Source organism: Bombyx mori, chromosome 6, assembly GCF_030269925.1.
Source record: "Bombyx mori chromosome 6, ASM3026992v2".
In the NCBI taxonomy this organism is placed as follows: Eukaryota; Metazoa; Arthropoda; class Insecta; order Lepidoptera; family Bombycidae; genus Bombyx; species Bombyx mori.
The window spans coordinates 8013513-8028842 of record NC_085112.1 but is presented as its reverse complement, the minus strand read 5'-3'; the positions used below and the strand labels follow the sequence as shown (position 1 = coordinate 8028842).

At 38.2% G+C, this 15330-nt stretch overlaps 1 long non-coding RNA gene and 1 other non-coding gene across 2 annotated transcripts; both read right to left on the bottom strand.

Annotated features, from left to right (window-relative positions):
* Positions 1-258: 258 nt before the first annotated feature.
* Positions 259-2462, bottom strand: LOC105842262 (uncharacterized). The gene is made up of 2 exons (XR_001139971.4): positions 1746-2462; positions 259-650 (listed from the first exon to the last, which is right to left on the bottom strand). It is a non-coding gene; the product is annotated as an uncharacterized LOC105842262 (long non-coding RNA).
* An 8013-nt stretch (positions 2463-10475) lies between these two features.
* LOC101745920 (uncharacterized) lies at positions 10476-13489 on the bottom strand. Its single transcript, XR_009973377.1, has 2 exons — positions 11139-13489; positions 10476-10916 (listed from the first exon to the last, which is right to left on the bottom strand). It is a non-coding gene; the product is annotated as an uncharacterized LOC101745920 (transcript).
* Positions 13490-15330: the final 1841 nt, after the last annotated feature.

Here is a 15330-nt window from a genome sequence, read left to right as displayed (position 1 = left end):
ACAAGGGCAATAAAAAAAAAAATATATATATAATATATATGTGCGTTTATGTGTGTGTGTCAAATACATGGTAGGGTGTGTAATGTTTTTTTTATTGATTTAATGTATTATTAATGCATAATTTAAAAAAAAATTGCATTCTGCACTCTTTCTCTATATTCTCTATAAGTGTGGGAAATTTCATACTCCTCCGTCCGCGCAATTTTATTAAAAAGGGGTACAATGTTTTTGCTTCGCGTATTAATATATAGATAAATGTTTATTTATTATATTATTTATTTATTACATTTTTTTTTTCGTAATTTATTTAAAACTAAAAATAACTCACATGAAATTTAACTTAAACAGTAGCCGTATTATCATTATCACAATAGAGATTCCAGTTTTTCTACAATTTTTTTCACTTTAGTATGATCATTTGAAACATGGTTCGTTAAATTTTGTCGCCGGAGTTGGGATTGCTGAGTTTACGAATCATCGAGGCTGTCATAAAACAACCATGTGGCTGGTACGTCTGTGGCATGTGAGGAGATGGGCTGAAACCGGAGCCGTTCTGTGGCAGAGGTCTGTTGAGGCCGAAACGACTACCTTGATTGTAGTTCTGAGGGCTGCTGCAACCTCCAACAAAGCTTTGTGTATTACGTTGCATTCTAAAAGTAAAATTTAAATACAAATTAAATCAATTTTATATTAAATAATTAATTAATTTATATTAAAAATTAAATTGAATAAAACTAACTAAATTGGTGGTTAACAACCAGATGGCATCATGGAAGAGAAACGATAAAACCACCGCTGTTAACCATCATCGCTGTTAACGATAAGACTACCCATTGTACATTTTTGTATTTATTATTTCAGGTTTTTGTTTATTTTAGTATACAATAAAACAAATTCTCCCTTCTGTCTCTTTCTCTCACAGAGTAAAGTGAGATGGATGAGTATGAATTATGGATACAATTAAAGAAGACTTACTCGGTGGTGAAGTAGTTAAAACTATTTATTGCTTCCGAGAGCGTCGTGGTTTTGATTACGACTTTGGGCAAATAGGTTTTTATTTATTTATAATATAGTACATTTCTTAGTCGGTGAATGAGCGCACGGTCCCTTATGTGAAGTACCGTAGCTAATAACATCACTACATTAATGCCACCACCCACCTTGAGATACGAGTCTAAGTTTCAAGTTTCAAGTGTGTAGAATAAAGGATGTTCTACACTTCAACCCGGAATGCAATTACTAATTTTCGCTAAATATAGACAGGGTGGTGCTGCCTACTCGTGTAGGCTCACAAGACGCTTTTTTTCTTTCTTTTTCCTACCGATGCTGATAGTCTTGAGAGGCTATATCAGCGTTACCCTAGCGTGTAGCTGAGCTCTAGGGACAGAAACCGGAGGTGTTGCTAACACTGGCCCTAACAAAAGCAGTGCTTCGCAGAATCTACCATCGGATCGGAAACGCGACCCACTGAGAAGATCCGCCGAGAAACTCAGTAGGCTGTGTCTGTGGGTTAATTTACTCGCCGAGCCCAAGACGGCCCACCCCAATTTTATCTGGCTTTTTAAAATCTATCTATTTTTATTTATTACAACTTTTGTAATTATGTATATCTCTGGTCCGTAGTACAGGGAATCTTAGTTTAGGGCTAAATAGACGTGTGTGATTTATCCACCATTATGTAAATTTAATAAATAAAAACGAAAACAAAACATATCAATGTTCGCATTAAGCAAAGTAATACTTACATTATTTTCAATTGTTGACTGAATTCGTAAATGAGGTCCTTCAAACAAGGTGTTGTTTGCGATTGCTTGTTAATTTGCTGGAAACGTTTTCAAAGCTACCTTATATACGAATGTCTTGTTGGTCCTGTTATCAATTTAATCATTATCGCCATGAGTTTCTTTTTGCAAATGGCGAAACTGAAATTTCTTTTGGATCGGTGAATATTATTTGAAGAGTTCCGTAGAGATTATTGCCTTAATTTTCCTTGGTGTAAGATAGTAGAACCTACAGATGTTACGTGATTATTAAAGCCTATGGACACATTATAGATAGGTAATATATAAGTATAAGTAAATCCACGCAAGATCTTCATGGCGACCTTAAATTAGAACCAATAAGTAAGTATCGTCAGAAGGTTTTTTGGAAAAGCGGCGCGACACGATTTCTCTTATCGTGGCCGTATCTAATTACATATCCGGACAGCATGCAGTCGCCGTCACCTTATACAGTTCATTTTGGTCCCTCCCGATCCACATTCGGTGCTTTTAGGCAATACAAGCACCAGTTACCGTTTTCCAAGAACCGGTCGTATGCGAAGTTCGACGGGTAACTTAACTCATAGAGCTTGAATCAATCCAGAAATACATGAAGTCAGCGTCGGAACGGTACTTCTATAAGACTATGCGTCATGATAATCGCCTTATCTTTGCCGCTGCTGACTACTCCCCGAATCCTAATGATGCAGGAGCCAGTCACCGTCGACGCCCTAGACACGTCCTTACGGAACCATCAGATCCAATAACCTTTGCATTAGACGCCTTCAGCTCTAACACTAGGAGCAGGCTTAGGGACCCCGGTAACCGTACTCGTCCAAGTGTAAAATTTAGCGTTATGTCAAAGTAACTATTCCACGCCGACGAAGTCACGGGCAAAAGCTAGTCAAATATATAAAATCCAAGACAATATAATAAAAAAAGACTTTGTTAAGATATATCCAGTACATCAATATAGAACAAACTTAATTTATTTAAAATAATTTATACTTTTTACTTTTTCGTTCTGCTAACTACCGAAATGTGTTTTTTTTACTTTTTTTTAAACTACATATTAACTATTATGTACTAAGTACCTAATTAAAACTCAGAAATTTGTCATATGATATTATTATTTAGTTTTTTGTTGTTAGCACATGTTACTGTTTCCAATTTGAAAATCTGTTCGTAAGTTTTTAACTTTCACTAAAGGCGATTGATATAATATTTTACTTCACTAGGATAATGTATCGTACCTTTCTACTATGCAGACAGATTGTCGCAGAACATAGTGAAACAAATTCAAAGACAAAAGAGAATAAATAAATTTACAGGTGCTGAACTCTAATTCTATATTATTATTTTTAGCAAATTCTGTGATAAAGAGACATTGCGGCCATTGTTATCGTTTTTATTTCTAAAAATATCACTCGGAAGCTAAATGCAAACAATGGCGTTAGCACGATAGTATGGCATGATTATGTTTATTTATCATGGATTAATTCTTTAATTGCTCAACAGGATAAACTACAGTTGGGTTTTAAAACGTCAAAATATTATTAAGCCGATGATTTCATAGAAAAATAGTATTACTCAACAATTTAGGCTTGATGATGTTATACAATAAAGAGGCAACGTTTTTATAGTTCAAATTATTAATTAAAATAAGCTAGATAAAAGACGAGATCGCGGCCCATCTATACTAGTCTACACTTTTTAGTTTTTACTGGTGGTAGGACCTCTTGAAAGTCCGCGCGGGTAGGTTCCACCACCCTGCTTATTTCTGCCGTGAAGCAGTAATGCGTTTCGGTTTGAAGGGTGGAGCAGCCGTTGTAACTATACCTGAGACCTTAGAACTTATATCTCAAGGTGGGTGGCGCATTTACGTTGTACGTGCTGTGAGCTCGTTCAACCATATAAGCAATAAAAAAATAAAAAAATACTAGTCTTTATCTATACTAGTATATAAATCTACAGTGGTTTTTACGGATGTTCCGTTATAACTACTGAACCATGCATCCGATTGACTTGAAACTTGGTATCCATGTAGAAAATACAAGTACTATTAAGTGCTACATAACATGTACTATTAGCCTATCCATTAGGATAGCCTAATATTTATATGAGTGTTGGACTCCCTAATAATAATGACAATAAATAATAATGTTAATTTTATATGCCCAGCGAAGCAGGCGAGTACGGCTAGTCTGGTGATAAAGTTACTGACGTCCATAAACATCATAGTGTAGGGGAATGACACCCCGCCCCGCTTAGCTTACTATGCAGATATTGTGCATATAGTAATGAGCAGCATACGTTAGTCAGTCAGTGGTCAACGTGCAGCGATCCACCGCGGTCGCTGACGCGAATAAACATGTAATTAATACGTAGTGTTTTATTGACCACTCCGATGAGGTTTTCGGAGAAGAGCGCACAATAAACCCTCAACATCAACTAAACCTCACACTTGTGACCCTGACGTGATCCCCTACAATAGCAGGAATGCCGCTATATTGTAAATATAATAGCTGTACCACACTTCAAATTGTAGCGCATTACTGCTTCCCGGCAGAATTAGGCAGCGTGTTACGTAGCCGTGCGGGATCACAATACGCTTTTACCTGTAAATGTGGGGTCGTGATTATAGTGTGCTAACAGAGACCACTGCAATCCGTTCTTTTCTAAAATCTTTTAGTCGCCTTACATGGCATGCGTTATAATTTCCCCCCAAATACATTTTCATTACAATTCCGCTTAGAAATGCCGAAAGAAAATACAGCTTTGGTGTTGGAATTTCTATAAAACGAACAGATTCAACTCATTATGAGTCTTCGTAAAAGTTTTTTTTTTGAGAAATTAGATAATGTAGTTATGTTTCATTATTATTCATGAATTCATGTATGATTTAATTTTTGTATGCTTGTGATAAGATTGATTTCGCAGTAATACTTTCATGTTTATTATATTAGGTGAGTATTTGTTTTATTATGACACATTTTAACAAATGATAGGATATCGTTGCGTTGCTCATATGTTTTTCCTCCTCTCCGCTCCTCCGCTATTTGGTCCGACCATCGTTTGGGACCTCTACCCCTAGGCCTTTTTCCTTCTATTTTACCGGTCACCACAAGGCGTTCCAAATTGCTGGTATCCCTGCGTGCAACATGACCAAAATACCGCAATATTCTTTGTAGGCAGGTTGTGGATAGACGTGGAATCTTTTCTATTTTTAACTGCCTGAGAACAGATATGTTGGTGCGGCGGGCCGTCCATGGTATTCGTAGCACACGTCGCCAGCACCACATCTCAAAAGCATCGATTCTCTGCCTATCTGCGGCTTTGAGTGTCCACGTCTCTGCACTGTATAGAGCAGTGGAGAAGACAAGGGTGCGGACCAGATGTATTTTAGTCCGGTGGGTAATATTACGGTCTCTCCAAATTTTGCTCAGTTGGGTCATTGCAGATTTTGCCATGCCAGTCCGTCTCCGTATTTCCGGTTCGCTACTTCCTTTGTTGGTAATCAATGAGCCAAGGTATGTGAACTGGGTTACGGTTTCGTAGTCATGTAGAAGATTGTTGCATTGGATAGCTTTGAAACGGTCAATGATCATTAGCTTGGTTTTGGATTTATTAATAGCAAGCCCCATTTCCATACTGACGGTTTCCAGTTTGTAAAGTAGCTCCGCCATTTCATTTTCCGATGAAGCGAAGAGGGTGATATCGTCCGCGTACCTGAGATTCGATATCTTTACTCCGCCTATCTTTATGCCACCTTCCCAACCATCTAGAGTTTGTCGCATTATGTGTTCTCCATAGATATTAAAAAGGATGGGAGATATCACGCATCCTTGGCGAACACCCTTATGGAATTTGAAACGGCCTGATGTTAAATCTCCTACGGTCACCGTGCCGTATCCTGACTCATACAGCTTGCGAACCAGCATTATGAGGTGGTCCGGTACACCTGTCTCGGAAAGAACTTTCCACAGTCCACTTAACGCAGTCGAAGGCCTTTTGGTAATCCACAAAACACATGAAAGTAGGAGTGTTATATTCGTAGCACTTTTCTATTATAAGCCGAAGGTTTAGGATTCGCTCTCTGGTGCCCCTCCCCTTCACAAAACCAGCTTGTTCCTGGGGTATTTGCCAGTCCAGGTAAGATCTTAGTCTCGCGTTTATGATGTAAAACAAAATTTTACTGGCATGGGATATCAGTGCAATGGTTCTGTAGTTATTACAGTTCCGTACCGAACCTTTTTTGTGAAGAGGAAGAATAGAGGAGTGTACCCAATCAGATGGCCAATCTCCGGTCTGCCATATCTATGCCATAAATTATGCAAGCACATTATACCATTTGGGCCCAATCCTTTCAACACTTCCGCTGTTATTCTATCAGGTCCTGGTGCTTTATTGTTCTTTAGATTCCGGATTGCGGCTTCAATTTCTAAACGGAGTATGCAGGGTTCCTCTTCTACCGTGACTTCAAGAGATGGAGTAGATTGGTGTTGCGGTATTTGGTCCTTATATAGTTCCTCACAATATTCCCTCCATCTCTCAGCTATTCTGGCAACTTCATGTATAGGGTTCCCATTTTTGTCCTCTATCACCCACGAAGATGGTTTGAACTTCCGCGTTATTTGCCTGACCTTACGGAAGAGAGCAGCAGTTTGATATTTGTCCGCGTGACGTTCGATTTCAGTACAGATGTCTTCTAGAAATTTGTTTTTGTCTCTTCTACATTGTCTTTGAATTATACTCGTGTGTTGTGAGTACTCTCCCACGAATTTTTCAGATCTTACGCCACATTTAAGTTCCTTACGTAAACTTATATTAGACCAAACCTCTTCTGACATCCAATCCTTTTTGTCTTGATACATCAATAATAAGTGGAACAACATCAATAATAAGTAAAACCGTAATCTTGTTTTGCCGGCAGCTTGAACACATATGAATCTATATTTATCTCTTACAAGAAAGAATTAAGAAAACATATTATAACTTTAAAGAGAACACGAAATGGGAGTGAGGATTTATTAAATTTTTATTGGAATTCTAATCTTTAGTAAACAACTAAAAAAATCATGGTTAGGTATATTTTATAGTCATCGATGCTAAACGACAGTGCTACTCAATTAATGATCGGTCACGAACTATGGTAAACTCGGCAGCAAAATCAATAATTTTTAAGCCTCTTTTAAAAGGCTATAGTGTCCAAATTCCAATGTTATAATGCAAGAATTGGAAACAATCCCCTCAGACGGACTGCGGCCGAAAGCATTGGTTGCAGGTAATAGGTAATAATGTCTGCTCTGCAGCTTGTATGACGGCTGTTTCGCTCTTCAAGCCGAAACATGTGACTGCTGCGCAGCAGAAATGGGCAACCACGAACAAATAAAAAATCAGCCAAAACAGGGGTGCCCTCATGTGTGGCGCTTCGCCTTGCGAATTTTATTCATTTATTTAGTTTAATATACAAACTATTTTAAATTATATTTACTTTCCAAAATCAATTACTTAAAATATTCGTTGTCAGAGAAAACTTCGATGGAAACATTGCAATCGTAATTAACTAATTGTATCGTAATTAACTGTAAACAATTAAAACAGCATAAACATATTTTCCAAGTACCATTGTATTTCATTTCTTATTTTTACATTGTCAACTTAACGTTGATAACCAATCGATATTCAATTGTATATTTTTATCAGATGACCAGACGAGTTCATGGCCCCGCTTTGGTTAGGTATTAGCGGCCATATCCATAGATAACGTGCATACCGTTCTAGAGCATTATCAGACAATTCTACACCACTGTTGTCTCATTATTTATGAGCGGTACGGGTACATGACCCCGATCACCTAAGTTGTTTAGTCTACTGCACTATCTCAACTCATCCGTAGTAGCACTACGAATTATGTTCAGTAGCTTTTACCTTTTCAAATTCTTTTCGTCTATTCGTGAGTGCCTCTGCGGTAGCTACCAGGTATTTAACCTAAGGTAGTTTTGCAATTCAAATTCCACGTCGGATCTAAAGCGAAATGGCGTCAATCACGTGTTCTTTAGCTCTAATCACCCGTGTCCGTGTCACGTGTTTGTGCAACTAGTTTCACGTATGTTTATCGCGGGCTTATCATTCAGTAATGGCCGTTTTGAAACGGAACAAAGGTTACCGAAGACATTAGCTGTGCAACTTGACGGTATTTAGGCAGAGTAACATTGCTGATGGTAGTAAAGTGCAATCTCAAGAATTGCAATCTCAATAAAGATGATTATGATGTATACATTTTTGTTTGACATGTGATATTGCGTAATATGTATTTAACATAATTAGTTTCTTGTCTTGAATGTTTTTATTTAAATCAGATAAATTTCTTGATTGTCCTATTCTATTGATAGGTTATTAAAGCCGTCATAAGTCTTTAATAATGATAAAAGCCTGGGGATTAAGTTGAGGATTAAAAAATCAAAACTATGATTAGCTCTAAAGGTTCAGTGAATCGTCCTGTATTACACTTATAATACAAGGAAAAAATATATCTTATCTTAATCGTAATAATGACACACTATAAAACCTACTCATAAAAACAATAAAACAAAAATAAAAGCAATGATGGGCTTAACATTAAAAGCTTTTAAAGGAAAGTTGCATCACAAAGCGTTTCACAGAAAAAAAGTATTGCGTAAAACACACTATAAGATATCTGAGAAGCACTTTTCTTGCTATTTTTCTCTGGGACTTTGTTATACAACCTCCAATATCATTCGCTAGATCACTTCGTCAACATTTCTGACGCCGAATGTTTATGCGCTTGCGCATTTTTGTTTGCGATAGTTCTAGTTTGTCCTAGTTCTATTAAAGTAAGACAGGTGGTGCGCGAGGTACTGGGTAAATTGAAAAAAAGACTTGACTGTTCCTGGGTCGGGCGTATTGTAAGTCGAACGGGTCTACACTATCTCTAAGCTGTTTTCTGTTTTGTAGTAGCAGTCACTCTTTCCTGTCTAAAGTATCAAGATATTGGTGGGACCGTGACGCGTGCATATCATTACGTTTATGGACTCTGATTTAAGTCGTCGTGGCCTAAAGGATAAAACGTCTGGTGCATTCGTATGTAGTGATGCACCGGTGTTCGAATCCCGCAGGCGGGTACCAATTTTTCTAATGATATACGTACTCAACAAACGTTCACGATTGACTTCCACGGTGAAGGAATAACATCGTGTAATAAAAATCAAACCTACAAAATTACAATTTGCGTAATTACTGGTGGTAGGACCTCTTGTGAGTCCGCACGGGTACGTACCACCGCCCCACTTATTTCTGCCGTGAAGCAGTAATGCGTTTCGGTTTGAAGGGTGGGGTAGCCGTTGTGACTATACTGAGACCTTAGAACTTATATCTCAAGGTGTGTGGCGCATTTACGTTGTAGATGTCTATGGGCTCCAGTAACCACTTAATACCAGGTGGGCTGTGACCTCGTTTACACATCTAAGCAATAAAAAATAAATAAATAAAAAGTCATATAGAATTGAGTCCGACTCGAAGAATTCCCTGTAAGCGATAAAGCTGCCCATTAATACTGATTTTCGTTTTGTTCTAAATTTTATTAAAAAAAACTGGAATTATACTTTCAAATTTAGTCTTTAGTGTTTTCTTTTCACTATATGTTTATCTTTTTCATCAATATGGACACGATAAAAACACAGTTATGAAATACGAGTTTCGTCGCGCTAGCAATTACGCCGCACAAACGGTTGACAACATTAATGACACGTATGGAGTGTACGCTACGAAGGGACGTACGACTCTATAGGCTGCGTGCACACGGTATTAACTTGCACATTTTCTTTGTATTCGTTATTTTAACGTACAATCACCCGGATGTACATACGGTAGATTTTCATTCGTGTAAAAACGAATACCGTATGAACACTCGGGTGATTGTTCGTTAATATAACGAATACAAAGAAAACATGCAAGAAAATGCCGTGTGAGCCCGGCTTTATTAGCTTGATATGCAACGCTACCGACATGAAATTTATGATCTAAAAAATGAACGCCGTGGTCGCCCGAAAACTAAAGCCATCAACGGGGATAGTGGAAGCTTACGATACTGTTTGGTGGTCTTGTGCTGGTATAAATGATCACAGTTTCTTGTGTATTGTGAGGAACTGGACACAACGATGAAGGAGCTCTAAAATATCAGATCAGCCTTCGTTAATCGATCGTCTCCCCTGCTCCTACATGACAACGGTCCACCTCATACGACACAACAGACATTTTCTAAGCTACTAGAGCAAGGTTTAGAAGTTTTGCGTCATCCAGCGTACTCAACAGACCTTGCGACGACAGACTTCTACGTTTTGCGAAGTTTGGACAATGTCTTAGAAGGAAAAAAAATAAACATTCCGAGAGACAGTACAAAATGTATTTAAAGAGTTAGTTGGCTCCCGTTCACTTGACTTCTTCAACAAGGGCATTAACAAATTACCACTGAGCTCACAGAGATGCATCGATGCCACGGGTTGATTAATGGAAATAAAAATTTATTATAATAATAAAAAGGATTAACTTTCTTATACTAAATGCTAATATTGTAGGTAAAGACCTAATAATATTAAATCTGTTTTAGACTGACAGGTTAAATGGAAAATTCCATTATATAATTTTGTTACGTAATTCACATTGATAGTTGGAGCAAAAATCAAAACACCGAAATAAATAAATTCGAAACTTGAAATATTTATTATATTTAATATTAAACTTAATTACGCTTCACCGACTTGCAATAAATATCGATCGATGTTCGTTTACATTATATATTATTTATCAATTGCTTTACATTGAAAATCTAAATATAATATAAATACGGCTTATCATTATGTATTACTATTCATGTAGTTACAAGAGAGATTCGGATTAACAAATTATTTTGGCTGAAAACTGGGATCGAAACGTGGCGGGGTTGTGTTGCTTATTTTCCGGATTGTAGCTGCTGGCATGAAGCATGCGTTATGTGGCATGTTCTGTGGTGGGACTTGACCGGGCGGGAAACCAGGTCCAGGCTGCATGGGCATTCCATACCCGGGATTTGGCGGCATCTGTCCTGGCATAGTGGGCATGCTTGGGTAGCCGGAATTTTGTGAGGGACGTTGCATTCTGTAAACATTGAAACAGTCTGTTTTAGAACATCTCTAATTATTCATAAAATAAATTATAATAAAATTAAAACTAATACTAATTAGTTGTACATATACATATATCAGTCAGTTCTGTCACTTATGTAAAACAAATTTAGTTCAGTAATTAAAACCGTTTGAAATCATCTCACTTTCATTTGACACTTTACAATAATTTCTAGAATCTATGCATGATACTCACATGATAATTTGATTTGGACAACCGGACAACTGATTAGATAAACACAATGTGAACTTGAAGAATTCTTCTGAAAGTTCTAGATGGGGATCGTTGCAATCGACTGGCATTTGTTCATAGCGTAAGTTTTATTTATACTTTTGCTTTATCGGATTAAAACATAGCAAGATATGTTTTGCTATCTCATCTGATTTGACTATACGCTGGTATATTAAATTATAAGGATATATTTTATTCTGTATTCACTGGTTGTTTTTAAAAGCAATACTTAATAACATGACTTTCATAAAATGGCAGTTGACTTAAGAGTGATTTTCTGGCAACTAATCCTTTGGAATTATAAGAGTATTTATTTTTATATTTATGTATAGGAACATTGGTTTTATTATACATGGTATGTATAATAAAACCAGTGCATGTAACAATTTTTAATTCAAGGTGTTTTGTGTAAAATTTAAGCAAATTTAAGCAAGTCCAATGACTTGAGGGTGTACTCGTATAGTGACAGTGCCGTCTTCAAATATTAATATAGTCGAATAAAATAGTTGGTTTTTATTACTTCTAATAAATAAAAAAATCCTGAACACTTTTTATTCTAGACCAAAAGACCGGTGGCCGTTACGTCCAATGAATTTTACTTTCTTTTTGAGGAGTATTTCTGCCGATAGTTCGTTAGTGAGCGCTTCTGACAAACTATACAATTTCTTCACAAATTTGTAGCAGACATTAGATAATTGCCGCTGAATGTCAAAACACCCAGTTAAATGTGTATCCGGCATGTCCAACAGGAGCAAATCCTATATTGAGACCGTTGAATGCAAAACCTTTAATGAATTAATGAAGTAATCCATAAAACAATTTAAATAGGCAAAGACAAATCATCTGAGTACCTACCATTTTCTCTTGTGTTTATCCACTTTTTTTTTTTAATTGAGTACCTATTAAAAAGTTTTAGTGTGAGGCATCACAAAATTTTAAATGACATCACACACATTTTATTGAAAATTCAGTATATAACGATAGAATAAATTTCCGCACACTGCTCTCTTAATTTATATGTTTCATTTATGTATTTTGATACATTGTATTCGTATGGTATACTTTATTTTGTTCGGTGTGATCGATATAGCCCTAATTACTACAATTACACAATTTGAAAATATTTATCGCTAGTAAGCTTTTACTTCTGCGTTATCAAAGTCATTCTTAATTAAGATTTTATCTTTTCGATACGGAGAAGTGACTTTTAAATACAGGAAATCGATGCAGAGGCCCTTGTCGGATATCTTCTTTCGTTAAAGCAAAACAAATATGTTTGTTGTAATGCTGTTGAATCATCATAATAATTCTAATAAAGGGGAAAATTATCAGATTATACCGATTTGTTTTTTTTAATTTACATAACGATTATTTTCTGTTCTAAATGATTTTATTTACTTAGCAGATTAATAAATAAATATTTACTAACAATCACGCCACATTACGCCACACACACGTCACTTTCAATATAAGTTCTAAGGTCTCAGTATAGTTACAAAGGCTGCTCCACCCTTCAAACCGAAACGCATTACTGCTTCACGGCAGAATTAGGCAGGGTACCTACCCGTGCGGATTCACAAGAGGTCCTACCACAAGTAAAAAGGTTTAGACTTAGGTTAGGTTGCACGTCGCACTCTTTGCCGAGTTCGACGAGTGCGGTAACCGGGGTCCCTACTTCTAGTGTTAAAGCTAGATGAGCTCATCATACGGGACAAGAATGTCGAACCGCTCTTTTCGATATCGAGTAGAGGGAACCCGCTTCTCCCCGCGACTCCCGGCTGGAGTCCCGCAAGGCTCCGTTCTCCCTCCGCTCCTATTTGGTTTATTTACTAACGATATTCCCCGGTCGCCGCCGACCCAGCTAGCCTTATTCGCTGATGACACAACCGTTTACTACTCAAGTAAAAACAAGTCCCTAATCGCGAGTAAACTCCAGCGCGCAGCGTTGACCCTCGGAGAGTGGTTCCGAAAATGGCGCATAGACATCAACCTAGCGAAAAGCACACCAGTGTTATTTTAAAGGGGAAACTCACCGCTTATTTCCTCCCACATTAGGAGGAGAAATATCACACCCCCGTTCACTCTCATCGGCCAACCTATACCCTGGGCCAGAAAGGTCAAGTACCTGGGAGTCACCCTGGATGGATCCATGACATTCCGCCCACATATAAAAACACTCCGCGACCGTGCCGCATTTATTCTCGACAGACTCTATCCCATGATCTGTAAGCGGAGTAAAATGTCCCTTCGGAACAAGGTGACACTTTACAAAACTTGCTTATGTCCCGTCATGAATTACGCGAATGTGGTGTTCACTCACGCGGCCCGCACAAACATAGACACCCTCCAAGCCCTTACAATCCGTTTTTCTCAGCTTTTGCAGGTTAGTCGTCGGAGCTCCGTGGTTCTTGAGCAATGTTGACCTACACGACGACCTGGGATCTGATGGATCCGTAAGAATGTATCTAAGGCGTCGACGGTGACTGACTCCTGCGTGATCAGAGTTCAGGGTGTAGTCAGCGGCGACAACAATAAGGCGATTATCATGACGCACAGCCCTATTGAAGTACCGTTTCGTAGCTGACTTCATGTGTTTCCGGATCGATTCGAGACCCAGGTCGTCGTGTAGGTCAACGTTCCTCACGAACCACGGAGCTCCGACGGCTAGCCTGCAAAAACGGGATCGTAAGGATTGGAGGGAGTCTATATGTGTGCGGGCCGCGTGAGTGAACACCACACTCGCGTAAGTCATGACGGGCATTATGCAAGCTTTGTAAAGTGTCACTTTGTTCCGAAGGGACAATTTACTCCGCTTACATGGGGTAGAGTCTGTCGAGAAGAAACGCGGCACGCTTGCAGACTGGTTTTACATGGGGGCGGAAAGTCAGGGTGACACCCAGGTACTTGACCTAGGGTATGGGTTGGCTGAAGAAGGTAATCGGCGATGTGAGATTCCCCCTCCTAATCCGGGAGGCAATCCCTGTGGAGTTAGAGAAAGGGCAAGCCTTCCGGTGCAATCGTATCAAGCAATGCATCGGTGTTTGAATCGCACAGGCAGGTAGGTACCAATCGTTCTATTTTCAAAAGGCCGCGATTAGGTATCGAAAAATATAAGTCAGTACAACTTGCATAAATGTAAATAAAAAATACGCAGTGGACTCTAGTACATGTTTAGTTCATGACATCAAACATACATCAAATAGCAATCTCGAGTTGATTAAAATATAATCTTTTTAATTAAATAAAAACTATTTGCCGTAAATGTTAATAAATTAACGGTTTTCAGTAGCCACCCAATTTTTTGCCTTTGGTTTTCTCTGCCTATTTGCCGGTAGCCTAAGGGGCTATTCCACCTATGCACTGGATGGTAGGTGAGCTCACGGGGCGTATCTTGTAAGAGTTTGTTGAAACTGGCCCCAGCAAGAGCAGTGCTTGCCTGAATCTACCACCGGATCAAAATCGCGATCCAAATTCGGCGAGAAACTCAGTGGGTTGTGTCTATGGGCTAGTTTGCAGATCCGGCGGCTTTCCCTTACAATATCGCCTTGGTTGGTGATATCATTAGCAGCAACCTCAATAAGAGAGCTATCTTGTCGCGCTGTTTTATCAAAGTAGCGGTCTGACGCTTCCTTAAGACATGTATCGGTTCCAATGTATCGGTTCTAAATTTAAGTCGTCGTGAAGATCGACATTCCTCATGCACCACGGTACTCCGAAGACTATCTTGTAGAAACGGGATTGGATGTCTTGGAGAGTGATAAAATGTGTGCGGGCCAGGTGAACGAACACTACACTTGCATAGGTCATGACGGAACGATTTAAGTTTTGTAGAATGTCATGACAAAGGGATTCTTTCCTCACTTATATGCATTTGTTGTGTTATATGCAATACTTTAAGATGATATATTAATAACTAGCGACCCGCCCTCGCTTCGTTTCGCAGACTAATTTATTATTGATTTCTCCACTATTTAATGGATGTTATTATACATATAAACCTTCCTTTTCAATCACTCTATCTATTAAAAAAAACCGCATCAAAATCCGTTGCGTAGTATATATAGGGACAGACAGATATGGGGACAGAGAAAGCGGCTTTATTTTATACTATGTAGTGAAGATTCTGCTTTTTTCGAATGATAAGAAAAAATAAATT